General features: G+C 52.6%; 1 pseudogene; it reads right to left on the reverse strand.

Annotated features, from left to right (window-relative positions):
- Positions 1-11128, reverse strand: part of LOC101943929 (guanylate-binding protein 1-like) — a 28321-nt pseudogene extending 17193 nt beyond the window's left edge.
- Between the last annotated feature and the right edge of the window lie 283 nt (positions 11129-11411).

Consider the following 11411-nt stretch of genomic DNA (forward strand, 5'->3'; position numbering starts at 1 on the left):
CCCCGTCAGAGCAGCTGACTTGTTATAACTCAGCCTCTGAGAAAACTATCTCCAGACAAATGATACCAGTGATAAGACCTCATCTCTACCTAAATCATTCCCTCAGCGTGGGGCAAACTTCAGTTCTTCCGTGTGGACCATTTCAATTTGTAACCTTCAGGTGCTCAGTTACATTGACTCACCCATATTGCACATGGGTAATATTTTCAGTTACTACTTCAGTTTGATTGAGGGGCCCTTACTAGGAACGGGCCTGGGTTAAGGGTAGTGGAAGAACCTGAACGTTTGCCTTCTCCTGTTCTTGGTGGCATGTTTGTTTCTCTTATGTCTAACCCTGATGTTGCATTAACATAACTTTCATATTTAATTGCGAGTCAGTCACCTGGAAGCTTGTGACAGACGCTGGTGTTCTGGCGTAAGAGTTTGTGGAGAACAGAACAGCAAACGGAGCGCTCGCCATGGACACTTGTTGTCAGGTTTCTCTGCACAATAAAGACTCCCTCCCTGGTTCTCAGGAATTCCGTTCGCTCCGACTGCGTCAGCCGCTTTCCATTCCCATCGTGCCACGTCACTTCGGGCTCAGGATAACCGCCTCTGGCCTCGCACTGCCAGCGAACCTCATTGCCATCCCGGTAAAGAACGCTGAGCTGTGGGGTTTCATACGGCACTGAAAAGCAAGAGAACCACCCTGAGGCAGAGCCTTGTGAATCCTCATGTGATGAGCAAACAGTGGGTTACCGGACAGACAGAACTGCGCAGGAAAGACTCCCTCACCACTTACTTTTTGTTTTATTTTAGTTCCGAACATACTTCCTGCTGCCATATCCCATTACAGCACGTGTTGACATGGGAATTGTCTGTAATGTTTTTTTATTCCTATGCGTGTCTTGGTTTCTCTCTGTGCTTTGCACGGCTACCCAGGGGGTGCAGGCGCTGCTCCTGGAGCAGAGCCAGGGGGATGTGATGTGCATGTGTCACAGAACTATAGGGGTCCTTAACAAGCAGGCTGACACCCACCCATGTCACTGAAGGGCCCACAAAGACAATGGGAGCCCCAGGGACTGAACAGTTGACACCTGCCCGGGGAAATTCCAAGAGGCGGAGCGTGTGAACTCAGCCGGGGCCTGTCGGAGGGCAATGGACCGAGAGGTGTCAGGCCGGGGATACGAGCTGGCTTTTGGAGAGACACCGGGCTCTCACCCCGGGCTGGCACAGAGACAGGGGAGAGAGCTAACAAAAGGATCCCATGGCAGCTTGGCTGGCTGATGGCACTGGCTTGGCCAGAACGGTCTGTGCTTTAACCCTTATTTCTCTGTGCAAACCTACAGCCTGCCTGTGCTCTGTGCCAGGTAGCCACTAAACTCTGCTCTGTCCTGGCAGCGCTGGGTGGGTGTCGCTACCAGCACTGGGCGAGGTGCGTCCATCCCTGCGGAGTGCACACCTCCTCACCTGGGCTCATTGAACAGAGTTAACGGACGGTGTGAAGCAGGGATGCTGGAGCCCAGAGATTCAGTCTGAGGAGGTGGAGAGGCTGCGTGGCCGACCCTAGAGGAGGAGCTTGGCCCCTTAGGGGTCTGGCACACAGAAGGGGCTCCTCCTACAGACGGGGTGTAGCACCGATCCTGTGGCTCCATGGCATTGCACATGGACGCTACAGCAGAGCCCTCCTGGCCGCTCAGACTGGTCCCAGACAGGACAAATCCGCAGCAGCCTCCCTTCCCGTTCCAGAGACTCCCCATCCGAGAGGCAGCCAGACTAAATCTCTCTGGGGACGTTACCATATTATCACAGTTTCAGTGTCTGGTGATAAACACGTTTACCTGATACTTGGAGAATGACGTCGCCCATGAGTACATAGTGAGTGTCAACGACGATGCACCGGTACTCCCCGCTGTCCGCTGGCTGCACATTGGTGAGGCCCAGGGAAACCCGCCCCTGGCTGAGCGTTCTCAGAGAGAAATGGGTCCGACCCTGGAACTCCCCAGCCTGGTCCTGCAGCCTGTCGGCCCCAGCGTAGTAGCTGTGCACCACAGAGCCCTCCCCATCTCGGAAGACGTGCCAGTGGATCCGGAGGTTCTGCATCTGCAGCTCTGGCAGTAGCTTGACTTTGCAGTTGAGGGTGACATTCTCTCCAGCTCGTGAGTGAACCGTTGTTTTTTCACCAGTCAGAGAAGGAATGTCTGAGAGAAGGAAGGAGCGGATGTTATTACACTGCCTGGAGACGTGGGGCTGCTTTGCGGACCCCCTTAGCAGTTCCCCATTATACTTCACGATCGCTTGGGATTAGAGCTGGATGAAAAGTTTCTCACTAAAGAGTTTTCCATCAGAAAATGCTAATGCAAACCTAAGTGTTCTGCAGCAATGTGCCAATTCCATCCAAACGACGCAGGCCGACAAGCCTGTCCACCAGCTCCCTGGGAGCCTGGCTGGCTTCGCAGCTGGCCAGCAAACGGGGCTGCCCAGGGGAGGAGCACTACTTGGGTTTCTTTTCTATTTCATTGTTTGATATTTGCATTACAGCAGCGCTGAGAATCCCAGATCAGGCTCAGGGCCCGGCTCTGTGGGACACATAGTCCAGGCCCTCAAGCGTTATAACTTACATTGGCCTGCGGTGACACATCCCAGGAGCACTGGAAACCAAAGCAGCCGCATCGTCTCTGCAGGAGGGGAGCATGCGCAGGAGCTAAAACGATATTCAGAAAGTAGAGAGTCTGTTCCTAGGAATGTTAGCGCTCAAGGTAACAAGGACCAGTACACTCGTCCTCCAGTCAATGACACCGACTCAACTCCCTGCCCATTACAACAGCTACCTGCGGAAGGACAGGGCCTTCTCGCCCTCAGCTAGTCCTCGGCCCACTGCTCAGCTTGAGAACTGGTAAAAGGGGATGTGGAAAACCCTCACAGCTGGTTTCTAGGCATAAACCCCCTGAAAGTATCCTGCTCGGGGTGTGAAACACTGTTTGCTCACCAGTCCTGTCAATACACCTAGGGACACATTCTTCCAGAGACTTAGAATCTCTCGCTTACTCACCTGCACTGAAGCCCGGCCTACACACTGAAACATGTAGCAGCTAAACTCAGTTCTAATGGACAGGAATCCGGGCAGGAACCGCAGTTACTGGTCCCTGTTTTATCACCATTCAGCCCCATGTACAAACTTTTAGAATCAGAGTTGGCTGCAGCAGGGTGCTTGTCAAATTTGATACAAGCCACTGTTGCTCGAGATTTAAGTGATTGGAGTTTCTAACCTACCAGTAATCACAACAAAGCTGATGAGAAACCAGAACTGTGCATTTTATTTTACTTTAAATTTTGGACACATTTTGATTTAGGTTTCAGTGGTAGCCGTGTTAGTCTGTATCAGAAAATAAAAAATAACAGGAGCCCTTGTGGTACCTTAGAGACTAACAAATGTATTTGGGCATAAGCTTTCGTTGGCTACAGCCCACTTCTTCGGATGTATGAAGTAAAAAATACAGGAGCAGGTATAAATACCTGAAAGGATGCGGATGCTTTACCGAGTGTGAGGTCAGTCTAACAAGATAAATCAATTAACAGCAGGTTACCAAGGGAGAAAAAATAACTTTTGAAGTAATAAGAGAGTGGCCCATTTGTGATGAAGTGGGACTGTTCTTAATGTTTTCTCTGAATACTGTGTGGGTGCCTCAGTTTCCCCTATGCATTTCTTAGGTATCTAGGTGGGGGGGGATCAGGGGGTGTGATTGTTGCAGAGCCCAAGTGGGCCCCTGTGATCCTGTCTGCACAGAGAAGGGCCGACACCCTGTCTCCTGATGGCCTGGGCCCCTCCCCGGCAAAGGTGCCAGCTGAAGGTGTTGGAGAACAAAGAGATCAGGTGACCTCCTGGCCCGGGAAAGGGAAAAAGCCCAGAGGAGGGGCTGGAGAGTTTCAGTTTGGAGCGGGCTGGGGACGGGAAGTGAGGGCAGATGTGGATGTCTGGCTCGCTGGGCCCCAGAATGGACCCGGCTGAGGGGTCCTGTTCTCTGTACCTACAAGCTCTGTTTTAGACCGTGCTCCTGTCATCTAATAAACCTCTGTGTTACTGGCTGGCTGATAGTCATGGTAAATCGCACAAAGTGGGGGGAGGTGCAGGGCCCCGACTCCCCCACACTCCATACAGACAGTTGACAAGAAGGTGTGAGAAATTAGTATTGGGGAAATTAAGTTTAGGTTTTGTAATGACCCAACCACTCCCAGACTTTATTCAGGCCTAATCTGATGGTATCTAGGTTTCAAATTAATTCCAGTTCTGCAGCTTCACGTTGGAATCTGTTTTTGAAGGGGTTTTTTTGTTGAAGAATTGCCACTTTCAGGTCTGTTATTGAGTGACGAGAGATTGAAGTGTTCTCCTTAAAGGTCTCTGTGTGACTTTCTCAGCCCAGCACGGGCAGGAGCCAGGAGGGCCCTGCAGGGACCCTGTTACAGTGTGCCACAGGCAGAGAATAGGAGTGTGACAATGCAGGAACACTGCCTGAGTCTGCAGAGAGCCTGAACCAATTGCTCTGAGAAGGGTGAGCTGCCCTGGGCGTGATGAACACAGCAACACTGCCTGAGTCAGCAGAGCACCTGGGCCATTGACTCAGAGCTGTTTAACCGTGTACACCAGAGTAGAAGCTGCCCAGAACCATTCACGGTAACAGAGCTGGAACAGACACTGGGTAGCATCAAATGTGGAACAGCTGCAGGCTATGACAACATATCTCCAGAATTCCTGAAAAACCTTGGCCCCCGTGCTCGGCTTTGGCTTGTGAAATTCTTCACCAGGGTCATCAGTGAAGGGAGGCTACCGAAGAGACGGCGCACTGCAGAAGTCATTGGCCTCCTAAAGCCTGGAAAGGACCCAAGTCAAGCATCAAGCTACACTGCTACCCCGATATAACACAAATTCGAATATAACGCAGTAAAGCAGCGCTCCGGGGCTGCACACTCCAGCAGATCAAAGCAAGTTCGATATAACGCAGTTTCACCTATAACGCAGTAAGATTTTTTGGCTCCCGAGGACAGCGTTATATCGGGGTTGAGATGTATCGTCCCATATCATTACTGACGGTGCGCTTCAAGGCACTGGAGTGCCTGGTCCTACAACACACATTACCCGACGTGGAGAGAATTATGAGCCCCGACCAAGCTGGTTTTCGCCGAGGCCATAACACATGTGATCAAGTACTCGCGCTGACCTCATTTGTTGAAAATGGCTTCCAGAGACACTTCAAAACAGGCGCTGTTTTCATCGACCTAACAGCAGCATACGATATGATATGGCACACTGGCCTGCTCGTAAAGGTATCACGTCTCCTGCTACCTTGGGTCACAGGTGTTGTTGAACTGTTCCTCCGCGATAGGCCATTCAGAGTCCATATGGGGGAGAAGACGAGTGCTTGAAGATGACAGAGCCATGGGTTACCCCAGGGCTCTGTGCTTTCTCCAACCCTGCTCAACCTTTACATCAATGAGATGCCAACAACGGAGTCACAAAAGTTCAGTTACGCAGACGACATCTGTTGCGGTATCCAGGCCCGGACATTCCACAAGCTCGATGCCACCTTAAACCGGGACATGGTAAAGTGAGCTGGCTACTGAAAGACTTGGCGCCTCCAGCCAAGAGTCATAAAACAGTCTCCAGTTTGTTCCATCTTCACCACGCCAGCGCAACCTGAGAACTGAATGTTTATCTGAATGGTCAGAAGGTGAAGCATGAAGTGGAACCGGTCTGTCTACGTGTGACCTTAGACCGCACACTGAGTTACCATGCCCACCTGAAGAAGGCAGCCGCTAAAGTTAAGACAGCCACAACAATCTTCTCAGCAAACTGGCAGGTTCGTTTGGGGTGCTCGTGCTCCACCTCTGCGGATGTCAGCTCTTGCCACCTCGTATTCGGTGGTGGAGCACTGCGCACCAGTCTGGAGTCGATTGTCACACACCCATTTGGTGGATATGCAGTTACATGCCGCCATGCATATCATCTCCGGCACCCTGTGTATGACTCCACTCCCATGGCTCCCGTTCTGAGCAATATCGCTCCTCATATCAGACGAGAGGTTGCCACTGGCAAGTTCCTGGAGAAAGTACTCGCCAACTCAAGCCTGCCGCTGCACAATGACCTTTTTAAACCACCAGCTGCATGTTTGCCGTCACATCGCCGATTATGGTCTCATTCGCCACACCAGGATATTAGGGCGGAAACACTCTGGCGAGATTTCAGAGTAGCAGCCGTGTTAGTCTGTATCCGCAAAAAGAAGAACAGGAGGACTTGTGGCACCTTAGAGACTAACAAATTTATTAGAGCATAAGCTTTCGTGGACTACAGCCCACTTCTTCGGATGCATATAGAATGGAACATATATTGAGGAGATATATATACACACATACAGAGAGCATAAACAGGTGGGAGTTGTCTTACCACCTCTGAGAGGCCAATTAATTAAGAGAAAAAAAAAAACTTTTGAAGTGATAATCAAGCTAGCCGAGTACAGACAGACAGTTAGATAACAAGTGTGAGAGATTCAATGTTTGTAATGGCTCAACCATTCCCAGTCCTTATTCAAACCGGAGTTGATTGTGTCTAGTTTGCATATCAATTCTAGCTCAGCAGTTTCTCGTTGGAGTCTGTTTTTGAAGTTTTTCTGTTGTAATATAGCCACCCGCAGGTCTGTCACTGAATGACCAGACAGGTTAAAGTGTTCTCCCACTGGTTTTTGAGTATTTTGATTCCTGATGTCAGATTTGTGTCCATTAATTCTTTTGCGTAGAGACTGTCCGGTTTGGCCAATGTACATGGCGAGAGGAATGGATATTTGTTTTAATCCCCAACCAGTCCCTCATCGCCGACCCCACAATCTGCCCGCCTGGTTTTGACCTGCCCCATCGCCAGTGGTCCCTGTTGAACCGGTTCCAGACCGGGCAAGGTCTCTATGCAGCCAACCAGTATCACGAGATGGGTACCCAGAAGTCACCTGCTACAGGACAGGCCCAACAAGGAAAATAACAGAACACCTCTTGCCATTACCTACAGCCCCCAGCTAAAGCCTCTCCAGCGCATTATCAACAATCTACAACCTATCCTGGAAAACAATCCCTCACTCTCACTGACCTTGGGAGGCAGGCCAGTCCTCGCTTACAGACAGCCCCACAGCCTGAAGCAAATACTCACCAGCAATTACACACCACATAACAAAAACACTAACCCAGGAACCAATCCCTGTAACAAACCCTGTTGCCAACTCTGTCCCCATATCTACTCTGGCGACGCCATCATAGGACCCAACCACATCAGCCACACCATCAGGAGCTCGTTCACCTGCACATCTACCAATGTGATATATGTCATCATGTGCCAGCAATGCCCCTCTGCCATGTACATTGGCCAAACCGGACAGTCCCTCCGCAAAAGAATAAATGTACACAAATCGGACATCAGGAATGGTAACATACATAAGCCAGTCGGAGAACACTTCAATCTCCCTGGACATTCAATAACAGATTTAAAAGTAGCCATCCTTCAACAACAAAAACTTCAAAAACAGACTTCAAAGAGAAACAGCAGAACTAAAATTCATTTGCAAATTTACCACCATTAATTTGGGCTTGAATAGGGACTGGGAGTGGCTGGCTCACTACAAAAACAGCTTTGCCTCTCCTGGAATTGACACCTCCTCATCAATTATTGGGAGAAGACTACATCCACCCTGATTGAATTGGCCCTGTCAACACTGGTTCTCTGCTTGTAAGGTAACTCCCTTCTCTTCATGGGACAGTATAATAAGGCCTGCATCTGTAATTTTCACTCCATGCATTTGATGAAGTGGATTTTTTACCCACGAAAGCTTATGCCCAAATAAATCTGTTAGTCTTTAAGGTGACACCCGACTCCTCATCGTTTTTGTGGATACAGACTAACACGGCTACCCCCGATACTAGACAGATGATGTGTACTTTAACCTATGGATGGAAAGATACGATAATTCTTGTAAAACTCACCAGTCAAGGCGGCTAATGGATGCTGCCGGGGTCTGCACTAGATCCAAATATATTTGATGCTTTTGTCCCAATCCTACAGGAAGGCAAGACACAATTAAGGGAGCAGTGAGGTAAAAGTTAGGTTACTAGAAACCCGTGGTTTGATCGGACACACGTGCCCAGGCCCACAGGAACATGCCTTGCCGGGGGATTTTGCTGGGGAAAATCCATTTACATTTGGCTGAGTTATAGAGGGTTTAAAAATCCCAGAATTTGCACATGCAGAGTAATATATATATATATTTTTTTACTAACAATGCTACTAATGATCTTCCAGCATTTCATTTGTTCTGCACAGGCACGTGTGACAAAGCTGAGTGGGATTTGCTGTCGCCTCAGTTCTGTTTCTTATCAGTGCAAGCAGTCCTGGGACATTCCCAGTAATCCGTCCTCGCTGCTGGGCAATAGTGTGGTTTAGAGGTGAGCCTTCAGTCTCCAGCACTTCAGAGCTGAGAATTAGCAGGACTATGAGCTCGGCTTCTTGGAGGAGACTTGGCGGCTTGTCTCTCCAGATCAAAGGGACTGGACTCTATGCCTCAGACTTTGACTCTGGTTCCTAGGCAGAGATTCAAGCCATCCCATCAGGAACCCCGGCTGGAGTGCCAGGAGCTCTTGGTTCTGTTGTCAGATACCTCTATTTAAAAGAAAAACAAAACCAATCAGCATTCCCAGCTGCAGTTTTCTGGCCTGCTGGATGAGATGCACTGGAATGTTTTAGATCAGGTGGCCCAAAGAGTAGATCTTTTTATCCCAGGACTGGGGTTTGCACTGTGGAAAAGTTTGAGAACTGATGCATTAAAAAGTCTTATACTGTTCAATGGATTGATTTCCCCCCCGCCCCTCGGTTCACAAAAAGAGATGCAGTTTGCGGTTCTTCTCCTATGTCAGTCTGCCATTATCTATGTTAGGTTCTGCTTCTTGACAAACACACACACGCAACTAGGGTGACCAGATGTCTTGATATTAATCGAGACTATCCCGCTGTTAGGGGGTTTGTCTTATATATGCGACTATTCCCCTCTCCCCCTGCCCCCATCACTGTCTGTTTGGTTTTTTAAATGCCTTATTTTGTATAGTTATAAATAGAATTCTGGTGCTGTTTTGGTTTTATAAACTTGTTTGCACCACTGCAACAGATAATCAGAAGTAGGATTGTTCAGACAATAACTCTATATCTTGATGAATTTTAAACTAACACCAGTGGCTTCAACGAGGGAAAGGAAAGTGTGTGTGTGCAGAACTCCGGACCCTAGCAGGGCTCCTGTGCGCCCAAACACCCCTCTGGCCGTCTTTCCAAACAGACCTTGCCTGTCCCTCACCTGTTCCGGGCTCCATGGGATGGGTATCCGTGACGTATTCCCCATCCCCAGCACTAGTGCGGTGGGGGAATTTGGGTCGGAGGTGAGGGTGTGTGTTGGGGGGGGTCTCCCTTGAACTCCCAGCCCCAGCAATGGGGCCAGTGGTGGTGCCCCGGCAGCCATGGGCAGGGAGTGTCAGTCACTGGCAGGGTCCCATGGGGGTGGGAGGCCCCTAGTAGCAGGGTGCAGGGGATGTGGCCTGTGGAGTGGTTTCTGTGAGCACAGAGCTGGGGGGGGGGTGTCAGTCCCTGTTGTGGGGGGAGGGGGGGGCCATTGCCTGCACACACACACCCCGAGGCCTGTAGCGGCGGAGGGTTGAAGGAGGCTGCCCCACTCCTCTGGGGCAGGCTGGCTGGGGTGCGGGCGCTGGGGGGCAGTGCCCCGGATCCCCCTCGGGAGGGAGCATCTGGGCCGTTCCGGCTGGCAGAGCCCCCGTGTCCCAGGGGCTCCGGGCTGGGCCTGTGCGTATAACCGCCCATCCTCCAGCAATCCCTGGGGCTCACGGGGGTCACCCCAACCGCCTCCTGGCACCCTGCCCCCCGACTCCCTCAGCCACCAAACCCCAGCCGTCAGCCGCCCCCCCCTTCCCCTCGGCCACCCCGGAACCTTCCGGGCCCCTCGGCCCCTGGCCTGGGGCGGGGGGGAGCCCCGAGTTACCCCAGGGACAGGCCGGCCTGGCCCCATGAGACACTCCCGGGGCACAGTGTGTGTGGGGGGTCAGGCCGGGACAGTCGGGGAGGAGCCGCTACTGCCAGAGACTGCCCCAAACGGGGACGGGCAGCTCGGCAGCCAGCACGGGGGGGACAGGGCTGGCACAGACCCCAGGCTCTCTGGGGGGATCAGCACAGACCCAGGTGGGGGGGGGGCAGGGCTGGCACAGACCCAGGCGGGGGGGGGGGGGCAGGGCTGGCACAGACCCAGGCCAGGGAGGGATCAGCACAGACCCCAGGCTCTCTGGGGGGATCAGCACAGACCCAGGCCGGGCGCCGTGGGGCACCTGTCAGCGAATGATCAGTACAAGCCTTATCTCCGGGGTCCAGCTGTGGCTGGGCCGCGCCCTCCCGCCTGTTACGGAGCCGTTTGCTGCTGCCCCCGATAACGCTGCCCCCTGGCCGAGCGGGGGGCCCAGGTTAGACAGGAAGACATGTCACTAAAGCCCCAGCGGATGCCAAACTGTGTAAAACAAAACTGTGTCTAAGTTTGGCGCGGCTGACAGAGCACCAGGAAAAGAGGAGAATAGACTCACCGATGGAGAGAAGGTCCCTCAGACTGTACTACACAAGGACGACCCCGGAGTCAGTTACTCAGTGGTGGGTGTAAAATTGAAATGAATTTGGGGAAACTTAGAATATGACCACATTGATTCAATGACAGGGTGCTACTCAAATCTACACGTTCTGTGCACCTCTGCTTCCAGGAACACACACAGTTCTAGGGCCCCTGGTTCTCAGGCTATAGCAATGTTCAGGGCCAGGACTTTCCCCTGGCCCCACCTGCCTCCCCGGACTTCCCCCTGGCCCCCACCTCCTCCCCCGGCCTCGGAAAGTCCCTGGCTCCCGGCATCCACTGCCGCCGCAGGGTCCTAGTGCCCCCACCCACTCGTGCCAGGGCACTGCCCTCCCGCCACGGACCCCTGCCTTTTCCGGTGGGACCCCCCACACCTCAAACCCCTCACCGCAGCCCTGCCCCCAGCCCGCACCCCAACCCTCTGCCCCAGCCCTGAGCCCCCCCACCCCTCATCCCCAGCCCACCCCAGAGCCCTCACCCCCCCACCCCAAACCCTCTGCCCCAGCCCTGAGCCCCCCCAAACCCCTCATCCCCGTCCCACCCCACAGCCCGCACCCCCCACATCCCAACCCTCTGCCCCAGCCCTGAGCCCCCCCAAACCCCTCATCCCCAGCCCTGTTCCACAGCCCACACCCAAACCCTCTGCCCCAGCCCTGAGCCCCCCACTCCAAACCCCTGCCCTGCCCCATCACAGAGCTGGTGGGGGGCCTCTGGGGCAGGGATGGGGGGTGT

The sequence above is a fragment of the Chrysemys picta genome, chromosome 4 (genome assembly GCF_011386835.1).
Source record: "Chrysemys picta bellii isolate R12L10 chromosome 4, ASM1138683v2, whole genome shotgun sequence".
NCBI classification, from domain to species: Eukaryota; Metazoa; Chordata; order Testudines; family Emydidae; genus Chrysemys; species Chrysemys picta.